The following is a 22,153-nucleotide window of genomic DNA, read 5'->3' as shown; positions in this document are numbered from 1 at the left end:
AAATGTGGTTTCATCACCAGTGTGGGTGTCAAGTTCATACAAGAGAGAAGAAGTCATTCATACGGTACTTAAGCCTTCTTTACATAAAGGTATGTTACATGAACTCTGGACCCCAGTGCAAAACCACAGAGGGAAAATGCAGCCCCATGCAATACAGCATAGAAAAGCCAAGACCAAAAGACCTGGTCTCTACATGTTGCTCTCTCAAGTGCTTTTAGGCAGGTCACACAACAAAGTTGTTGTGCATTCATCCAATTAACAGCAGCACTTGGTTCTGAGCTCTACGCTGAGCTCTGAGAAAACAAAGAGAAAGAAGACGTTGGGACTTCCAGCTCTACCATGCAGAATAGTGGCTAAGGGTCTTACCTTCCTATCATAACAGCCATAAAACTGAAAATATATGTGACTCAGCTGCCTTGGGGCTTTGGCAGATGTCAGGTTGTGGGACTGCTGAGGCAGCTAGAATCTGTGGGGAAGGCTGCAGGAAAGAAGGACACTATGCAGAGAAGCTGCAGAAATCTTCTTGCAGGTCCCTTTGGTTGGGTATTAAAGTGTGCACATGCAGAAGTTTTGCAGAGGGAGCCACCAGGGGACCTAAGAGCTGAATGGAGATCACAGGGGTCACACACTACTGGGGTCCCATGGGGTTCTGACCAGCTGGAGTCAAAACAGATGACTGGAAGCCCAGGCATTCAATTGTGACCTCAGAAAGGCCATTTTTAGGAGGAGGCTACACCATACTCCATGCAGCTCATCCTGACAAGCCCTTAGAACAAGCCTTGATGGGATCAAGTCCACCAGGAAAAAACCCAACACCAACAACAACTCAATGCCTTTCGAGAGAAGGTCACAAAAATCCAGGCTCATGACATAGCATCTACATATGTAACATACAATAAAAAGTCATGAAACATGGGGTCAGGAAAAATTCTACACATAACCAGAAAGAGAAAGAAATCGATAGAAACATACCCAGAAATGGCAGAGCTGTTGGAATCAGGAGACAATGTCTTTAAAATTGCCATTATAGATATGTTCGTAGTTCTAAATGAAAACAGTGGGCATAAGTGAACATCTAGGGACTCTCAGTAAATAACTAGAAGCCATGAAAACAATCAAAAGCAAATTCTAGCAACAAAAAACACCATACCAGAAATTTTAAAATTCACTGTATGGATTAAACAGCATAATGTACATTGCAGGGAAAAAATGTACTGATGAACTCAAAGACAGGTCATTAGAAATGATCCAAACTAAGGCATACAGAGAAAAAAAATACTGAAGCTGAACTTGGGTGACCTGAGGGGCAAAATCAGGTCCAACATATATATTATTAGAGCTCCAGGAAGAGAGAAAAAAAAAAGATTGGAAGCAGAAACAGCAACAGCACAAAGAGAAATAATAACCCAAAATTTCCAAATTTGATTATAAGAAAAAAAAACCCATGGACCCAAGAAACTCAATAAGCTACACATAGGATACATTAAGGAAGAAGAAGAAGAAGAAGAAGAAGAAGAAGAAGAAGAAGAAGAAGAAGAAGAAGAAGAAGAAGAAGAAGAAGAAGAAGAAGGAGGAGGAGGAGGAGGAGGAGGAGGAGGAGGGGGAGGGAGGAGGAGGGGGAGGGAGGAGGAGGGGGAAGGGGAGGGGGAGGAGAAGAAGGGGGGAGGAGGGGGAGGGGGAGGAGGAGGAGAGAAGAAGAAAGAAAGAAAGAAAGAAAGAAAGAAAGAAAGAAAGAAAGAAAGACCAAAGAAAGACATCATATTCTAATGAATGAACACAAGACAAATCTTAAAAAGCAGTCAGAGAAAAAGACACATTACATTCAGGCAAACAATGACAGGAGCTGTATCCAGGTTCTCAACAGAGACAAGACAATAGAATAAAACCTTCAAATTGCTGAATGAAAAATGGATCAAAACAAAATTCTATATTGAGTGAAATTCTCCTTCAAAAATGAAGGCAAAATAGAGACAAGATGGTCTCTATTGGGAGACAGGAGAGCAATGTAGGAGTCTAGACTAATCAAGGGATGAAAGAAATCATGCCTCTCTGGCCCTTTCCCTGAAATCTTGGGGAATGAGAGAGAAGATTGCGATTTTACTGACACCCTTCCCCCCACTCAGAAGGGCAATTTCTTCCTGTTACTCATTCCAGAAATAGCTTTTGCCTACCAAAAAGTTTTGAAAATTTTTTCTGGGAAAGAAATTTTCTTTGGGAATCTTAGCAAAAGACAGACAAAAAGACATATTTCTAGCAGAGTGATGAATGGAGAGAGAATGTGCCGGAAACTTCCCATCATTCAGTGTCCCACCTGGTGACGGAATGGAAAAAAATCTGGACAGGGTTTGCATGGAATCAAAGAGGTCAATGTGATACTGTCTCCAATGATCAGAAATCAGTGTGCGAACTAAGTAAATAGGATTCCCTTCTTAAAATACCCCAGAGAATTTCAGGAAGGGGAATTTTCCTGTAATTGACAACATATCAACAAAAGGACCGATGGGCCTGAGCCATGTTAGAAGGCCAGTGCATTGCAATCATTCATTCACCCAACATTTGATGAGTACCTACCCTGTGCCGTGTTCTATTTGCATTAGACTATACCCACTAAGAACATAAGCAGGGTCTCTGCTCTCAAGAAGCTTACATTCTAGTGGCATGGGGGGTGGGCAGTTTCCTTTAAAGGTGATTGTGGATCATGTACATGCTATGTATGGGTAATAGGAGCAATGGAAAGAGTCATGGGAGTGAGGATTGAGACCTTAAACAGGGAGATGTTGATGATGATGATGATGATGATGATGATGATTCTAAAATAAATGAGGGTGGTAAAAATCAAATGGAAAGGATTTACAGAGATTTTGGAATGGCAGAGATTTTAATTATACTCCTAAGAGTCATCAAATCTCCCCAACTGAGGTATCTCTGGAGCATCTAGAGCCCAGTAGTAATCCCCCAGATGAACTAGGGCCTCTTCCTAATTCTATAGCTAATGAAGTGCTACTTAAAGAGCTTTCAAATCCTGACACTCAGAATCTAGATGCCTGGAACAAGGAGATCTGGATTCCTTACCATTTGACAGTCTTGGTTTTCAGGCACCAGTGGGCTCTTCAGAAGATCCCACAGACCCAGAGACCACAGTTCCCAGCAGCAGCCCCGTCAGGGCAGCAGGGCGCCAACAAGTCAGCAGTCAAGGCGGCTGAGCTGCACCTACATGCAATGGCTGCAGGTCAGCAGCCACATAAAGAAACAAAGACTGGATGAAAGGAAACTGGATCCCATAGTGCCATGAGCACTCTGAAATGAGTCTACTGTTGTCTCAGATGGCCCTTCAAAACACATGCCATCCACATTTTTATCAGTAGTTATCCAAATTCCTGCACTTCATGGATTACCTCCTTAGTGAAGCTTTCCCTGATGGCTCTGCATAGAGCCCCACATCTCTTTTGTTTCCTTCATAGGGCCTTATGTAACCTATTTTTATGTGTCTATAAGGCGGTGGCTACATCTGCCTTTTGCTGCTGAATCCTGGCACCTAGCACAGTTCCTGGAAAATAGTGGGTAGATAATGAAAAGGTGTCAAGTGAAGGAATACTCAACTGGGAAATTGCTTACTGAAAGGAAGAAATGTAGATTTAAACATCCCTAAATATTCGCATTGAGTAGTAGCCTTGTAGTGTTTCATTCTAGTGAGCCAAAGACTTGAAATTTTGAATTAAAGTATAAAAATATAAACATTCTTTTTTTTATTTTTTTTATTTATTTATGATAGTCACAGAGAGAGAGAGAGAGAGGCAGAGACACAGGCAGAGGGAGAAGCAGGCTCCATGCACCGGGAGCCTGATGTGGGATTCGATCCCGGGTCTCCAGGATCGCGCCCTGGGCCAAAGGCAGGCGCCAAACCGCTGCGCCACCCAGGGATCCCAAAAATATAAACATTCTTAACAAAGGATATTAATTCTATTCCCGAGACATACTAATGCTATGGAACATATAAAAACATTGCAGCTTAAGCATCATCGTTAAAAAAAAATTCTTTAAAGCCAGAAAACAGCTACACTGACTCCTTGATAGAAGAGTTCCCCATATGCCGAATTTTAAGCACCCACGAATTTTATTTTGGTATCCTTAAGAATTCTAATTTTCATCTAACTGAATAACTCCAGCTTGGTAATAGTAATAGAAAAGAGTGAAACTGAGAGCCAAGGAATATGATGTTTTGAAATGAAAGTAAACCTTAGCTTCTGCAAAGCCTTGGTTAAGATGCACAGAACAGAGAGGGTGTTCACACAGAACCCAGGAAACAGGCAAAGCATAGAGAACACTGGAGACCCAGGAGAAAAGAATTGCTAAGCTTCCTGGCCTTTGTCAACACTCAGATCGAGGACCGATACAGGCACACACATTCAACACACACGTACACACATGCACCCAGGAGCCTCTTGAGATGTGCATCGTTACATAAACTAAATTTATGAAATTTGCGAGCATTTCAAAACCAAAATCTCCAGAAAATGAAGGTCCATGAGGGTTTCTCTATAAAGAAAAATTTCTGCACCAGTCCACTAGGAAACAAGAAGTAAGCATCTTCCCAAACGAAGCCACATTGTGATGGTAAATCTTCAAAAACGTTCAACAAAGAATTACACGTTGCGAGGTGGTGTTCAGTGTGATCAGGCGTGCAAGGCCTGGAGTCAAACTACTGGCTTGGTGCTCTCTTCATGCTCCTAGCCTGCTGAGTGACTGTGGGCGCACGACTTGGGGCCTGGAAGTTCCACCAGTGGCACAACCCCGGACCCGCCCGCCCCCCCCCCCCCCCGCGTCTTCATGAGCAAAACGGGGATGAGGATGGTGACACCTCCTCATTCAGTTGTCATGAGCATTACAAGAGACCCCGCATATAAACCGCTCAGTGGCCTCTCCATTCCCCATAGAATGTCATCTACTACTATTACTTTTATCTCAGACTTCTATTTCCGCCGGCTGAACACTAATGTTTTTGTGCCCCTCTCCCCATTTCTGCAAAATATTCAAGAAGGAAAAGCCAGAGTTCTCTTGAGGGATATCAGCTCGCAAACAGTTTGAGTCAGCTGTTGTGGGCAAGCCTGCTTCCTTTTTTTTCATTCTGCTAATGTGAGCACATTTCTATCTCGTGTAGGCTGCCGTTTGGACTCCGAGACCATCAAAGCAAGTTAATTTAAATGTTACTACAAGGGTGAAACAAGAATCCTGGGGAGAGTGAGATAAGCTGCCAGCAGCTTCTCCAGCCCAAGACCCTAGTTTTGTGAAATCGGTATTAACCCCTCAGCTCCTGCAACGAAGTGGGACTTCAGATGGGGTGACTGGGTGACGGGCACTGAGGTGGGCACTTGATGGGATGAGCACTGGGTGTTTTACTATATGTTGGCAAATCAAACTTCAATTAAAAAAATGCGTATTAAAAAAAGAAGAAGAAAAGGTGTTCATTATCGTCTCCTCGTGTTGGCTCGCAGCCCTCTCCCTACTCCCATTCCAGATGCAGGTACACGACACACACACATTCACCTGCGATTCACCCCCATGCACACACTGACATATACACACACAGTCATGGGTGCATACACATACATTCGTATACACACACGAACCCCCTCACGCCCACACACATTGTCTCCCAAGCTTGAACACACACACACGTATTCACACACACACATTCGCCCCCCCCCCCATGGACCTTGATAAATGGTTGTGAAACATTCACTTTTTTAGCTCTCAAGAGAAGGTTCTCCCAGACAGCAGTGATAGCTCCAAGAACCAGGAGAAGACACTCTTTACCTGGGGCAGATTCAGGAAGAAGAGTGAAGCCTTACGTCAGGGCCCGGGTGTGGCTTTGGAAGCTCAGTCACTTCCCGCATTGCAAAGGTTAAAGAAGTTACCCAAAACATTACAGAAGCTAAAGATTTTAAAGGACTTTTGGGCAAATGCACTAGTTTCCCTTGTAGGTGATCAAGACATCTTAGCCTTCCCTCACAGGAAATGAAATCTGCAAGGTATGGGGCTTGGAAATTCTACAACCATACACTAGTGCCAATTTAGACCAGCTCAAAAAAAGTGGAGGTTTTTTTCCTATTTGATGATTGCTAAGGAATATATGAGAGATCCTGAATTCAAGATGCAATGGGAAAATGATGAAGAGCTCTGCGTAAGAGGGAAACACCCAGTCCTATCCAATGTCCCATGTCTGCAACAATTCTCTTCTGACCTGGACGCTCAACCAAACACTTTCTGGCCATGACCTTAGACTTTATCTCTCTCACACATACTTCTTACAAGGTATAAATAAGGCGTAAACCACTAGCCCAGTGCCTATCGGTATAATTTCCGATATAATTTCTGAATTTAACCATTCCGCTGCATTTATTTAATTGTACGCTCCGTTCCCATCTAAGTAGGAAAATTCATAATGAATAATGTATGATCTTTTCCCAACTTGTAAACATGTGCTGCACAAGGAGACCCAACTGAGTGGCACTCAACCGTGGCAGCACACCAGAAACTTCAAAGAAGGGGCCAACATGCCAATTTTGGAAAGCCTGAAAAATCAGAATCTCTAGGGTCAGACCTGGATAGGTATTACTTTAAATCTTTCTATGTGGTATGATTCAGTACCTCTGATCTATCCCTTCTGGAGGGGAGTAGATTGACACAGCAAGCCAAACATGAATAATCCCATTCTCTCTTGAAACCCTCTAATGGTTTCCCATTGCAATTAAAATCAAGTGCCCACTGTGGGGATTTTCTAACACAGTCTACCAGGCCCTATATAACCAGGGTCCCTCTTGGCTTTGACCACTATTCCTACCACCCCCCTTCCAGGGATACCCAGGGACTTTGCACGGGCTGCCCTCATGTTCATACTGTTTTTCCCAGAATTTTGTGTGGCTTGCTCCTTCCCAGCAGTTATTCTTAGCTCAAATGTCATCTTTTGGAGAGGCCTTCCCCAACTATAGCAAGCCAGATCCCCACCAACTGATTATTACTCTCTCCCACTGCCCATGCACGCCATGTAGCCCTACCCATAATCACGTTTGTTTTTATGGTCCATATCACTCCATCCCCATTAGGATGTAAGCTCATTGAGAGCAGAGACCTTGCATACATTACGAATGGTTATGGCCCAATGTCTGCACAACACAGTGTGACACAAGGTAAGCACTCAACAAATACTGATTAAATAAATGAACAGAGTGCATTGGCCTCCTAAAATGATGTCAAGTCCATAGGTTGACAAGTCCTCTCTGTTGATATGTTGTGAATCTCAGGGAAATTCCTCTCCCAAAATTCACTGGGTTATTTTAGCAACGGATTGGAAATCCTAATTACTCAGGTCACGCAATGCTTAATTAAGCTGCTTTCAGTTTATTCAATTTAAACCCTTTCTTTCTCTTGACGTTGCTGATTGAATGGCCCTAAAGTCTGAGAAGTAAGAATAAAAAGGAGGAAAAAAAGCACCTCAATAGCATTCTTTTTCACCAAAGCAGCTTAATTTAATACTATGGATCCACATTTTTCATGACTGTATTTATGGCACAAGGCAATGAATTCCCGGCTCCTAAAACTTCAAAGCAATAATAATATTACGGGCCTCACTTCCTTCCTAAGGCATATTGCATATGCCTATTGCAAGATGCAAATCCAGCAATTTGCTAAAGTATGAAGACACTGTATAGAGCTGTGGTTTCAAAATGTTAACAGCAGAGCCCCTTTGTTAAAATGAGATGTGAGATGCTTTGAAAATGAGATACTCAAGGGGGCAAGACACTAAGCTACTCCAGTTACTATATATGTGAACACAGGTCAGCAAGTTAAATGAGTGGGGTTCTGCTGGTCATTCCACTAGGAGAACAGGTATCTCAGGCCACATGTCATTTAAGAATGTGAGCTGAAGGTGGCCTCATCATTTCAGGGTATGAATAGCCGCTATCCACACAACATGCCCAGCAATTCAAGGACAATATTGCTCAGCTGAGGGTACAGCAGCTCCACTTAGAGATAAAACTGGCTGTGATGTGTATGTTGAGAGTCCTGCCTCCCAAAGCCCCTCTAGAGCCTCTCAAGCTGTGTCTTTCAAAGGAATTTTCATGGGCTGCCTTTAAAATATCACCCTGGTTAGGATGGAGTTCCACCAGGTGAAAGCAGATAAAGCAGCACTGCTCTGATGAAGTTATGTGGGAGAAATTCCAAAAGCCTTGTCCTTCCCCATGCAGCCTCCCCTGATTCTCTTTACCTGTCTAGAGACTGAGTCCAGAGCTCTCTGTAAAATGCATATAAGGTGTGGCGCTTGCCATGGAAAGGGCTGCGAGAGATCACAGGACTGAACAGGCCCAACTTGTCGTCAGAGCTCAATTAAGATGTGTCAACCTGTTGCAATAGGGCTGAAGATGGATCTTGACGGATCTATTGAGACAAAAAGAACAGGCATTTTGATGGCAGGACCAACACATTTCCTATGAAAAATACAAGAACTAAGAAGGAGTTGATATTTAGGGAGGAGGATGACTTCACTGGAGAGAGAGATTGGCACAGAGTAAGAATGCCCCATCAGACCAAGGCAGCTGGGGTAGCTGGTGTGCACTTCCTGAGCTGGGCTTTATTCTGAGAGTTACAAGCATCAGGCAAAATGATGCATAGAAGAGATTCCTTTCATCTAGTGTGCTTCCTGCCCTGGTGGCTTAGCTGGCATTTCTCACTTACAATGGCATTTTACTTATTTCTGGCTCAAAGGGAGCAGGAAAAAAATGAGGAAATGAAAAAGGATTAAGACTATTCATTTCAATTAATATTTGTTGAGTGTCTACACAGCAGACATTATTAGGATATCAAATAATAACATAATAATGTCCAGACATTATTGCCAGAGATACCATTGTGAGCAGGACAGACAAGATCTGTGGTCTCATGAAAATAATATTCTAATGGGGAAAACTAGTAACAAGCCAATCACTACCTAGAGAACTAAAATATGGTGATGGAATCAGGAGTGGTTGGGTGGGCAGAAAGGAACCAATTGCAGTTGGTCAAAAGAGGGGCAATTCTAGGTACAGAGAATAACTAGTGCAAAGGCTTTAAAGCTTGAAGTATTCAAGGAACCAACAGAAAGCCACTGTGGTCTCAGGAGGGGGGTGGGGAGGGAAACAATGCATTAAGAGATGAGATCAGAGAAGAAAATAGGAGCCTGACCATGTAGGGCTCTGTATGAGGAGAAAGAGTAGAGCTTTAAACTATAGTCAATCTGAAGCCATTATAAGTAGTAAGCAAGATAGTGGGGCACCTGGGTGGCTCAGTTGATTAAGTGTCTGCCTCTGGCTCAGGTCATGATCTCAGGGTCATGGGGAGCCCCACATTGGGCTCCCTGCTCAGTGAGGAGTCTACTTCTCCCCCTCTTTCTGCTCTTTCCCCCTGCTCATGCCCACTCTCTCTCTCCCTCTCTTTCAAATAAATAAATAAAAATCTTTAATTAAAAAAAAAGTAAGCAAGGTATTGACATAATCCAAGTATATTTTCAAAGGACAATCTGCCCTCAGTTTAGAGAACAAATATGCAAGTGTGGAAAGAAAAACACCAATTAGAGGATCATTTGGATGTCCAAGGCAACAAAATGCGGCTATAGTCTATAGATGCAGATTTAAAAAAAAAGTGAATTATTTTGAATTATGTTTTTCAAATAGATTCCACATGATTTAATACTGGAATGAGGGGAAGAGAGTAATCATGGTAACACCTAGTTGTCTAGGTTTGAGCATCTGGGAGAGTGTTGCTACCATTTACTTAAGTGAAGTCAATGGATGAAGGAATGGCCTTGGGTGTGGGAGGAATCTAGACTTATACTTTCACTATGTAAGTTTTGTGATGCCTTTGAACATGTCAGACAAGTAATAAGCAATAAAAATCTACAGTCCCAGGGGTAGTCAACACTAGCCAATATATTTGGGTATCATCAACACAGAGAATTTTTTTTCTTATTGAAGTATAGTTGACTACACAGATATTTTTAAAGTCATGGGTTGAGGGAAGTCACCTAGAAAAACTGCATCAATATAGATGAAGAAAGAGCCAAGACCATCCTGAGATATCTCAAGATTTAGAGGTTGAAAAAAAAAAATAAAGCAAAGGAAACTGAGAAGTGTCAGCCAGTGCAGTAAAAGAAAATCCAGGGGAGTGGGAGGTCATAGAAGCTGAGAGAAAAGAATTTTTCAAGAAGCAATGATGCTGGAGACCACACAAGGTAAGACCTAAGTTACCACTGGATTTGACAACATTAAGACCATTGGTACACTTGATAAGCAGTGTTTCAGTATGGTGGGGAGCATCTGTGTCAGTGACCTCTCATTGAGCAACAAGTTGCCAAGTACTTAATGCTTTAAAAGAACAAGTTATAATATCTCACTATTCTGTGGGTTGATGGACAGTTTCTCTGCATGTGATGTCAAGGGTGAGCTGGGTTGGTTACAGTCAACTGGAATCAACTGGGCTAGAACATCTCACTCTGAATGCTCAGTAGCTAGAATTTGATCCTGGCTGTTGGCTGGGAGCTCCACTTGGGCTGTGGACCAGAGAAGCTACAGGCGGCTTAGGTTTCTGAGAAAGAGTGTCCCAAGCGGGATCAGTCCACGAGATCCACCGAGGCAGAAGCTGCAGGGATTTTATGAGCTAGTTTCAGAAGTCATGGAGCACTGCTTCTATCATGTTCTATTGATCAAAGTAAGCCCAGAATCAAGGGGAGGGGAAACAGACTTTTCTTTTTCTTTTTCATTAAAGTAGAGTTGACACACAATGTTACATCACTTTCAAGTATACAACACAGCAATTTGACAAGTCCACCTGTCTCCCTACAACACTATTATAATACCATTGACTATCTTCCCTATGCTGTACCTTTTACCCCATGACTTATTCATTCCATAGCTGAAAGCCTGTACTCCCATCCCCCTTCCCTCATTAGCCCATCCCCCTCAACCCCTCCCTCTGACAACCACCAGTTTGTTCTCCATTTTATGGGTCTGTTTCTAGATTTCACCTTTCAATAAGAGATTAGCAAAGAATATGTCGCTATGTTTTATCTTCCATAGGACATATCCTGATGGAAATAAGTTGAGAGGGGAATTTGAGGTGGGGAAGGGGAGCAAAAAACCTCAGACAATCCATAATTGCCTGCACACAAACTCATGAGCTGAGCTAAAACAAAACAAAACAAGGTCCTTATTCTGATCCTACTACTAATTCCCCCAAACTTAACTCTCAATTTACAAGCTATCAAAACTGAGAAATATGAAATTAGATAGGAATAAAGAATCAAGGGTGCCTGGGTGGCTGAATCAGTTAAGCATCTGCCTTTGGCTCAGGTGATGATCTCAGGGTCCTGGGATGGAGCCCCAAGTCTGGCTCCTTGCTCAGCAGTGAGTCTGCTTCTTCCTCTCCCTTTGCTCCTCCCCCACCGCTCATGTGCTCTCTCGCTCTCTCTCTCTCTCTCTCTCAAATAAATATTTTTTTAAAAACCAAACAGTAAGAGTACAAGAAAATAATGATAAAATAGTTATGCATAAAAAGGTGGAGGTCTTCCTAAGAACTCTGACAGTAGAAGCCAAGAAATAAAAGACATTTGGACTAGATGAACATTAAAATTTCTATAAATCAAAAAGTAAGATTTTTAAAATCACCAAAACTAAAAAAATAATAATAAAAATTAAAAATCAACCAAGAACTATGGAATATTAATAAAATCACTAATGAATTCTTACAAATCAAGAAAAAAAGCATCTCAATAGAAATGGGCAAAGAGCATACACTCAAAAGGAAAAACCAAACAGCCGATAAATAGATAATAAAACATTAAAGCTTTGCTGGCAATAAAAAAAATGCAAAATAAAATGTTAAGATGGCATTTTCTGAAAAGCTAACGGGCAATTGTTTTTAAGTCATCACTTGAGATAGGCAAGTTTCAAGGAAAATGGCACCACCAGATATTGCCAGAAAAAGTACACATTGGAACATCCCTTTCAGGAGGAAAATGCAGCATTCTTCATCAAAATTCCCTGGTGGATACAGGGTACCATTGTTCTACAAACACAGATTGTTCTTTCTTATCATCAGGCTTTGCCAGGCCCCTTCCCCCTCTCTGGGGTTCCTTACTCCTGCACTCCATTGGTAGGAAAATCCTATTTGTCATTTAAAACCCAGCTCAGTTCTGAATTCCTCCAGCAGAACTTCTGCAAACTCAACTTTCTCCAAGGTGGGAAAAACCACACCCTCCCACATACGATTTCTGTGCCTTTCTCAAGTCTATGCTCCTGTCACACTGCAATATGATTATCCACCTTCTGGCTGGGCCATCTTTCTGCAGGTCTCTCCGATGATTCTCAAGCTCTTCATCTGGAAATGAAGTTAATAACTATTCTGCAGAGCTATTGGAAAAATTAAGATACTCAATTTGTTGATATGTGAACAGCAAATGGCAGCTTTTCAAATTCTTGCTCTTTTTTATACTCTGTCCACCTTTCCCTTGCTGTTGGGTAATGGACTTCCTTAAATATGGTTCAGTCCAACGCTACTTCTGTTCAGTCACCTTAAATATTAAAAACAATCTTGTGGGATCCCTGGGTGGCGCAGCGGTTTAGCGCCTGCCTTTGGCCCAGGGCGCGATCCTGGAGACCCGGGATCGAATCCCACGTCGGGCTCCCGGTGCATGGAGCCTGCTTCTCCCTCTGCCTATGTCTCTGCCTCTCTCTCTCTCTCTCTCTCTCTCTGTGACTATCATAAATAAATAAATAAATTAAAAAAAAAACAATCTTGTTTCTATTATTATATAGCTTGGTCCATTTATTTTTTAATTCCTGTCTCACTGAAGTCTCCTCCTCCCTTGCCCTCCAACCCAGTCATGCTTGCAGTTCCAGCAGCTGGGGGCAGAAGGAGTTGGATCTGGTGCACGCTCAGTCCTTCCATCTTCCTTGCCTGTCTGCCTCCACTGTTGGGGCGGGAAGGAGGGAGAAGGAAGGTGATGATGTCCTCGTCCAACTACGGGCAGGGGGACAGTCTACTTTTTTTGTTGCTCATGACACTCATTCCCTTGTGTAAGCAAACACACAGGGATCTTTCAGGGTGAAGGTGAGTCCCCTTCTTGTCAGGTGTCTCTGCTTCTCAGTCTATCTGTTGAAGGACTGGCTATTTCTCTCTGGGGGCCAGTATTCAAATGCAGGCTGTTTCATAGAGGCACTTGTGGTTCTTTAGAAGGCTCTCTAGGGACTTCCCTCTACCCAGCCCCCTGGTGTGGGAACCTGGGTAAGGTTTGACATCTTCCTCTTCTCCCAACTCCCCCACCCCTAGGCAGCCTGTCCTTCACCCTCTGTCTGTAGAGGCCTCTTCTCCCATCAGTGGTCCTTTCAAAGAATCAGCAAGAAGATTTAAACCTGAGGCACCTCCTTGGGGTCCATTTCACCCAAGGAAGACTCCTCTATCATTTCAGTGGCAATACACCTCCCTCATGCTTTTCTCAGACCCACTATCTCTCACCTACCCCTTCTCCACAACCAGCACCATCAGCCATAGAAAATCAGGTTCTATAAAGGTCCAGATGTTCAAAAGATTTCAGAAATGAAATGATCAGCCCTCTCCAGCTTTGTAGGGAAGGTGAGGGAACAAATGTCAGGCTTTCTCAGTTTTAAGGAAGGAGAGAGGCAAGTTAAGTGCCCCTCCATGAGGAGGGGAAGAGGAAGGAGGAGAGTCCATGAAAACAGTGCTCTCCGCCTCCACACTTCTCCTTATCCTGGCTTTTTTTTTTTTAAGATTTTATTTATTTATTCATGAGAGACACAGAAGGAGAGAGGCAGAGACACAGGCAGAGGGAGAAGTAGGCTCCGTGCAGAGAACCCAATGTGAGACTTGATCCCAAGACCCCAAGATCAAACCCTGGGCCAAAGGCAGACACTCAACCACTGAGCCACCCAGGTGTCCCGCTTTTTTTTTTTTTTTTTTTTTTTTTAAGAAAGAGAGAGAGCAAGAGAGCATGAATGAGGAGGGGCAGATAGAGGAAAGTGAATCTTAAGCAGGCCCCATGCTTTCTGGTTACACTCAAGAGAAAAAAACTGGTCAGGGGCAAGATTAGAATCAAGAAGATTTATTGGGCTGCTATTTCTATCATCCAGGGAAGAGGTGACAGTGGCCTGGACTAAAGCATTGTCAGAGAGATGGAGAGAGGAGTGAAGACCAGAGATATGGAGGCATATCCAGCAGCCCCCAACAACTAATCAGATAGAATGTAGTGGTTGAAAGAGAAAGAAGCAAGTATGATGCCCGTGTTTCTGGCATGAGTCACTGAGTACATGATAGTGCTACTCTCACAGGTGGATGACCCCAGGGGAAAACAGATTTGACTCAGAGGATAGGAAGGTGATGTATTTAATAGTTGACGTGGTTTGCATACCCCATTCAACAACTTTATAGGATCGATAACACCCTTTCCACCTCATAAACAGAGATACTAACCATCTGGGAGGTGAAAGGTCATAAAACCAGGAAGAAGAGGAGCTGGGGCAGAAGTCCTCTTGACACCAGGGGCCCCAAGGAACAAGGGAACCCCAACAGGCCAAATCCCCAAGACCAACTTGGGGCTGACCATCATTAATACAGCCTAGAAGCTCATTCTTCATGTTTAAAGGAAAAAAGACAGAAAATCCAGGAGATATCACTCTTAGTCATTTCTGTCTATTTCAAATTCCCCACCACACAGGCTGGGGTCCTGGGTTTCTTTATCTCAATGGCACAATTTGCCACACATGGTTCACACATGGTTTAAATGGTCCTTCTATGAAGGGAGATAACATCAGGCAAAAGGTAGCATTTCCTCTTCTGGGAGAGTTGTCTCCACCTATTCCCTAGGCACACTTCACACACGCATGGCTCCTTGGTTACTGTGGTATTGGTGCTCCTGCAGGGTCCACTCCCCTCAAGTCTTCAAGCAATCCTGCAAAAAGGAAGTATTGTGCCACCACAATTATAAGCCACTTCTCTCTGCTCAGAGATGAGCCTAGTTCAACCCCTGCTATCTGACATCTGTAACTTCTGGATGTTGGAGCATGCAGACCTCAACCTTCTCCCCTCCCAGCAACTTTTAACAGTCAGCCATCAGGATTTGTACCAGACACCATCTCTGTGCCAGTCATCATATCTGGCCCCATGGGAAGCTCAGGCCTGAAGACTCATTATGAGCCAATGAAATTTGGTGTATAAGACCCAAACTAAAGTCAAAGATTCACAATATGGGGAAACAACACTTGTGAGCACCTTCTAGATGCCAGGTACCATATTAGTGCTTTCCATATGCTGACTCCTTCTATCCTCAAAACAAGCCATGAAGTAGAAATAATTTTTCATGTTTTCTGTACAGTGAGAGATGAAACTCAATGTAGCAAAGACAAGTAAACCCTGAATAAGCTCACTTCTCTTCTTCCTGTTCATACACATAGACTCCATTCCTCAAACTCCCTTGTAGGTATCACCGTGGGTATGAGTCATGACCAATAGAAGTTACATATGTCACTTCCAGACCTGGCCTGTAAAAGCTCTGTGTGAGCTTTCGTCTTCCCTCTTCTCCGTCACATCCAGGAGAATCCTGCAAGTCACATGACAAAGATGACTGAGACTCTTTTGGCCTAATTCCTTGAATTGTCAGATGGAGCAGAGTGCCTCCTCATTGGACTTCAAGAGACCAAGAAAAAAGGCTCTATTGCGATAAGCCACCAAAGTTCAGGGATTTATCCATTTCTGCAGCTAACATTCGTTAATGAGTACAGTAGGCCTCAAAGACATCAAACCACCTGCACAAAGTCCACCAACTGACTAGTGGCAGAGAAGAGATTTGAATTTAGGTTTAACCTTATTCCAAAGACACATATTGTCTAAGGAAGAAGACTAAAAAGCCAGAAAGGAAGGTAGCAATGAAAAGAGTCAGAGAAAAGAAGAAGTATTCTCGAGGAATGCCAATGGAATAAGTGTCCTACGCTGGAGATTTACAGGAGCGAGAATTGGAAGCGTTCACTGAGCTGTAATGGTCAGGATAAATTAGGTCACATTGCATTAACAAACAGAATCAGAATCTCAGTGGCTAATTCCAAGTAGAGTTTATTTGTGGCTCACACTACATGTCCAGTGAAGGGCCCCAGAAGTTTGACACACATCACTTCTGGTCACATTTCTTTGGTCAAGAAAACTGGGTGACGGGCACTGAGGTGGGCACTTGACGGGATGAGCACTGGGTGATATTCTATATGTTGGCAAATTGAACACCAATAAAAAATAAATTTATTTTAAAAAAAATAAAATATCATCACACTTAAACTCAAGTACAATTCCACCATATACCCAGAAAACAGACATCTGGAAATATTTGGTAAGTAGTACCAATGGCTACTATCAGGTCAACATGGGACAGTCCTGGAAATCAAAGTAAAGAAACATACGTTCCTTTGGGAAATATTTTTATTAGAGGATTAACCTTCTAACACTTCTCAAAAGCAGGAATTCTTTTTTTTTTCAAGTTCTGGAGCAGAATTAGAGATTGAAAAATCACACACAGCTTTTGGAAAGGCAGTTTGTGTGTGTATATATATACCTGCCATAAAGTAATACGTATATATGTATGTATGTATGTATGTGTATATACACATACATATAATGTGCATCCCATTAGATCCTTAAATTCTCTTTAAATACAATAATTGCATAATATTTAAGCTCTTTGGTTCTGGAGTCAGACATATCTGAGAATCAAATCCAGACTGCCACCTACCAAGTGTCTGATATGGAGGAAATTGTCCAGACTAGCTTATTAGCCTTTCTCATCTGTAACGTGAGAATGATGGTAGCAGCTATCCCATAAATATGAGGGTTCCATGTAAAAGCCCTTCATAATTTCTTCTAAAAATATTAGCTGCTGTTAAACACTCAAGAATTCACAATGGCATACACATTCTTCATAGCACTGCTTGTAATAGAAAATTTGAAATTCTCTAAAGTGCCATCCATGCAAAAATTATCACATGTGTGTGCAAAAGGAACAGAGAGAAAGAATACCAAATAGTTATTTTTAAAAATATGATAGAATCAGGTATATTGATCTGGAAAGATATCCATAATATATTGTGGGATTGGGAAAAGCAAGTTGCAGAACACAGTGCCTAGATTGATTTCAAGAATTGATATATTAAGTCATAATAAGTCCTATAAAAATATTTTAAAGACTATGTCATAGGCACTGATTAGTTGGGGATAGGGTACTATTTGAAACTGGGTTCTCAAAAAAGGCCTTTTAGGGTTGAGCTGTAAATGGTAAAAAGTTTTGTATAAAAAAGAAGGGCATGACCCAGCACCCAGATATTAGTTTGTAATTCCATTCTCCAGTAATAAATAAAGAAAGAAATAAAGAATGAATGAATGAAATGAAAATTTAAATAACAGGACTGCTTGGAGAAATGGCTGATTTTAAGGCTGGGATAGAAAATATAAAAGATAAACCTGGAACAGGTTTACCTGCCAGAAAGTAAGAAAATGCTCAAAAAAACAAAAGGTTGGAAGCACACCCAAGGGACATAGGAGTCAACTAAAAGGACCTCCCAATGTCCAAAGTCAGGACAATTTTGAGCAACAAAATAAATAGCTAGTGTTGGACTTTTACCCCAAAGTATAAATAAGTGCTCATGAGTCCTTACTGATATAAATAAATGAATGAGTAAATAAACAAAAGTGCAAGAATAGATAAATCTTCTATGACAAAGAGTTCCAGACAATTTGTGTAGTCTGATCTCAAGGAAGTGGAGCATCACTCGATTAAGTCTTTAAACGTGGGCTGAGCAAAATGACTTCCTTCCAGAAAGCAGAGTATGGAAAAGGAAGAGGGGAGGATAACTTTAGAGGAGAGAAATCTGACAAGCAATACCTCAGCCAGGGAATCAAGCTCAACATCATCAGTGTAAGTCGTGTGGACAGCGTATATGTTTGATAGCAGGTGCGTGATAGCATATATCCTTATTAGGTGGCGAAAATGGCACTCCGCCTCTGTGGTCGTCCTTTCCAAAACCCAAAACTCCAGCCTAATCATGAGAAAAACATCAGACAAATCCCAAATGAAGGGCAGTCTATAGAATACCTGGCCTCAAAACTCTCTAAGTCATCAAAAATCAGGAAAGTCTGAGAAACTGTCGCAGCTCAGAGGAGCCTTTAAAAAAGAGAGCGAGAAAGAACCAAAACCCCACTGCACGTCATGTGGTATCCTGAATAGAATTCTGGAACAACAACAACAAAAATACATGAGGGGAAAACTGCGGAATTTATATACATTGTGGGCTTCACTTAATATTGTATCAGTATGGCTTCATGAGTTGGGACCAATTGTTAACATAGGGGGAACTGTATTATCTTTGCAACTTTTCTGTAAATCCAAAGCTACTCTAAAATGAATATTTTTAAAGAAATGGTGTCCATGAACAGGGGAAGGAATGAACTGTAGTATCTTCATACAATGGAATACTAAGCAACAATATAAAGGAACAGACTACTAGTAAACGCTACAGCGCGATTGTAAAATAATCTTAAGGTTATTGTATTAAGTGAAAGAAGTCAAACACGAAGGTGTGCACACTGTATGATTCCATTACCTGGCATTGTAGGATAGGCAAAAAATGTCAAATCGGTGCTTATTTGGGGAATCCCAATAAGTGGAGGATTGATTGGGAGGGCCATGAGGGAATTTTCTGAGTTGATGGAAATGTTTGGTGTCTTGTGCATTCGTCAAAGTTGTTTGAATGGTACCTTTCAGATCTGGATTAAGTATGGAGATTAAATATATATTATAGGGACGCCTGGGTGGCTCAGCAGTTAAGCGTCTGCCTTCAGCCGAGGGCGTGATCTTGGGGTCCCGGGATCGAGTCTCATGTCGGGCTCCTTGCATGGAACCTGCTTCTCCCTCTGCCTGTGTCTCTGCCTCTCTCTCTGTGTCTCTCATAAATAAATAAATAGAACATTTAAATAAATAAATATTATCAATTAATGCAAAATTATAAAAAAGTAATTTGAAATTTAAAAAAATATAAAACCAATGTAAAATACATATTCAAGTGTGGAAAGGAGGAGGAAAAATAGAGAGCGGGGAAGATGTTTTTTAAGCCTCAGACATTTGGAGTACAAGAAAAATTAAAATTTTGTCTAATTCCTTTGCCTAGATAAAGTCATTGTTTTTGAACTTACACATATATAACAAAAATAGGATCATTCTGCTCATATTGATTTGTAGGCATTTTCTAAATTAATGATGGATCTCGTAACTTACCCTTCAATAGCAGAGCGCCTACCGGAATGCAATGGCTTTGTGAGCGCAATGGTATTTTATAACCTGGTTAGATGTGGCCAAAACTGCTAGTTACCTTCTAGGGATCATCCCAAGGGGTACTTGGGCAGGGACAGTCTTTGGAAATCAATGATCATCCATGTCCATTTGGAAACTTTCCTAAAACCGACTTGCCTGAGAATGCACCTTTACCCAAGGTGAGGTTTTGGTTCCCACTTTCCTTTCAAAGTCTATTTTTTTTTTCACACTGTACAACAGAAAGCCACACTTTTCACCCATCCTGAATATTATCTTTGATGCTGCTGCTGCTGCTAATGATGCAGGTTGTGAAAAGCGACAATTTAAAGTGTTGGTGTCGACACTGGGTTCATCAATGAACTCAATGACCGAATGAGAAATCTCTTTGCAGGTCAGGTGACTTCTAAGTCTTGTTTTCAACAAAATTGAAGGAGCGAGCTGTCAGCTGGTCAATGATTAAAAATAATGGCTGATGATATGCCACTATGTGGTTTTTTGATGTGCACCTCAGAAGGGTTCAGGGAATGTGGGTGGCATTACTGCTCTAGAATAATTCCTTCCATCTCTGCTTATTTATTTATGGAACAAGGTTTACAATGCTTGAGTCTGTGGGGGAAAAAATCAGAAATATAACTGAGGGCTATCCCTACTCTTCCTACCACCAATAGCATCCAAAGACATGTAAATTCGTTTTTTAAAAGCCTCATTACAAAAAAAAAAATAAATAAAAATAAAAGCCTCATTACTCTGAAACCAATATTACCATGTATGTGGTGCTTCAAATCAATCAATCAATCAATCAATCAATCAATCAGGGATGCCCTGGTGGCTCAGCAGTTAAATGCCTGCCTTTGACCCAGGGAGTGATCCCACGATCCCAGGATCTAATCCTGCATCGGGCTACCTGCATGGAGCCTGCTTCTGTCTCTGCTTGTATCTCTGGCTCTCTCTCTGTGTCTTTCATGTATTAATAAATAAAAAATCTAAAAAAAAATCAATCAAAGAGCTTCGTTGTGTTTTATATTGCCTAAAGTATGCTATGTTTATATTATTTTTATCAATTGTATGGTATCTACAACTGTAATGTTAACTCAAAGAAGAATTTTAGTAGTCTTATAGCCATGTGAAATTAAAAGTAAAATTTCTCCTTCTATACCTACTGTTGTGGACGAGAGGTATGACAAAGGGATCAATAAAAGAAATTCAAGCAGAAAAACATTTGTTAGAAAACTATCTGTAGAGGGAGTAGAATGAGAAAAAAAGAAAAAATAGAAAATTTCCAATTGGTTAAGACCTTGCCTGTTCATCTTTTAGATGGAGGAGGGTGGCTATCGTACCACAGTGGTATTTGCGTTCCACTGGATATATTTTTTTAAGATGACACAATACCTTTTTGTTTTGTGTTAATATAAAAATGGGCCAGAAATTGTCTCCTTCACATCCATATACACCTATGATTTAAAAAAAAAATTCAGGGACAATCTAAAACTGTACACAGTGGTCAATAAGTTCTACAAAATTCTGGGATGTGTGAGCAAAAATGTTTGAAGATCCCAGGCCTGCCCAATCCACATGTTTTCTTATTTCTTTTTTTTTTTAAGATTTTATTTATTTATTCATGAGAGACACAGAGAGAGGGGGGCAGAGACACAGGCAGAGGGAGAAGCAGGCTCTATGCAGGGAGCCCGACGCAGGACTCGATCCCGGGACCCCAAGATCACACCCTGGGCTGAAAGCAGCGCTAAACTGCTGAGCCACCTGGGCTGCCCTGTTTTCTTCTTTCTTTTACTCCTTAAGCCAGAACGGCAGGCAATGTGCCCAGCTGAACACCCACCCTCAGGTTCTCTTCGAAGATACATTCGGCCAAGGGACTAAGCGCTAAGGACACGCTCACTTTTGCCAATCCTCCCTTCCGCATGGAGTGTGAACACCTGGCTGGAGCTCCAGCAGCCCCCTTTGACCATGCAATAAGTCTAGTGGTACCAAAAGAGAGAAAGAACATGGGTTCCAGGTGACTGTGTCACCACTCTACACCAACCCCCAAACGCTACCTCCAGGATTCTTTCAGGTGGAGGAAAATAAATCCATACATGTGTAAGTCACTGTTATTTGGGGTTTTCTGTTACACTCAGCCAAATCTGATCCTGACTGGGAGAGTGGCTACAGCATGCTTCCTATAAGCGATCAACTGCTGAACATTTAGGGTTTCTCCAGATTTTGCTACTGACTGTACCTGACCTAGGGATCCTTAGTAGACGTATCGCCAGGCACGTTGGTAGCTGTTTTCCTATGAGCCGGTCTAGGAAGTTAACTCTGGGTGAAGAACGTTTCACACACATTGAAATTTTTTTCCTCCACAAAGGCTAATTTACACTCACATCAATAGTGTGGGAGACTTCAGAATTCCATACACCTCCCCGCCTTTGGGAAAACTGCTTTCTTGCAACGTGCTAGAGAGGAAAAAGAAGGCTCATCTGCACAGTTGGTACTAAAAATGTCATGGGTTTTTTTTTTTTTTCCTGTTTATATGCCATTGGTTAGTCCGTATTTTTACAATTTTTAAAAAATTAAGAAAAAGAGCCAAGGGTGCTTCTGCTCCAGGTGGAATAATGGTTGGAGAACTAGAGGCGGGGCTGTGTGTGGAGCTCGCCTCCTTCACCGAAAGCTCCGTGGCCCCAGTGAAGTCGTCTGTCTCAGAGTGTGCAGCGCCCAGCACAGTGCAGGCGCGCGCTACGTAACTGTTCAACGCATGAAAGCCACTCT

At 41.9% G+C, this 22,153-nt stretch overlaps 1 long non-coding RNA gene across 4 annotated transcripts in view; it reads right to left on the bottom strand.

Annotated features, from left to right (window-relative positions):
- The window catches only part of LOC144322722 (uncharacterized), a 106,352-nt gene that overhangs the window by 39,941 nt on the left and 44,258 nt on the right, over window positions 1–22,153 (bottom strand). For 2 of the 4 annotated variants that reach the window (XR_013388352.1, XR_013388354.1), the window contains exon 4: window positions 8,267–8,436. The exons of the other annotated variants lie outside the window; for them this stretch is intronic. This is a non-coding gene — a long non-coding RNA (uncharacterized LOC144322722). The remainder of the gene's footprint in view (window positions 1–8,266; window positions 8,437–22,153) is intronic. 4 annotated transcript variants of the gene reach the window in all.

Source organism: Canis aureus, chromosome 10 (genome assembly GCF_053574225.1).
Source record: "Canis aureus isolate CA01 chromosome 10, VMU_Caureus_v.1.0, whole genome shotgun sequence".
Lineage (NCBI taxonomy): Eukaryota > Metazoa > Chordata > Mammalia > Carnivora > Canidae > Canis > Canis aureus.
This window is presented reverse-complemented; position numbering and strand designations above follow the sequence as displayed.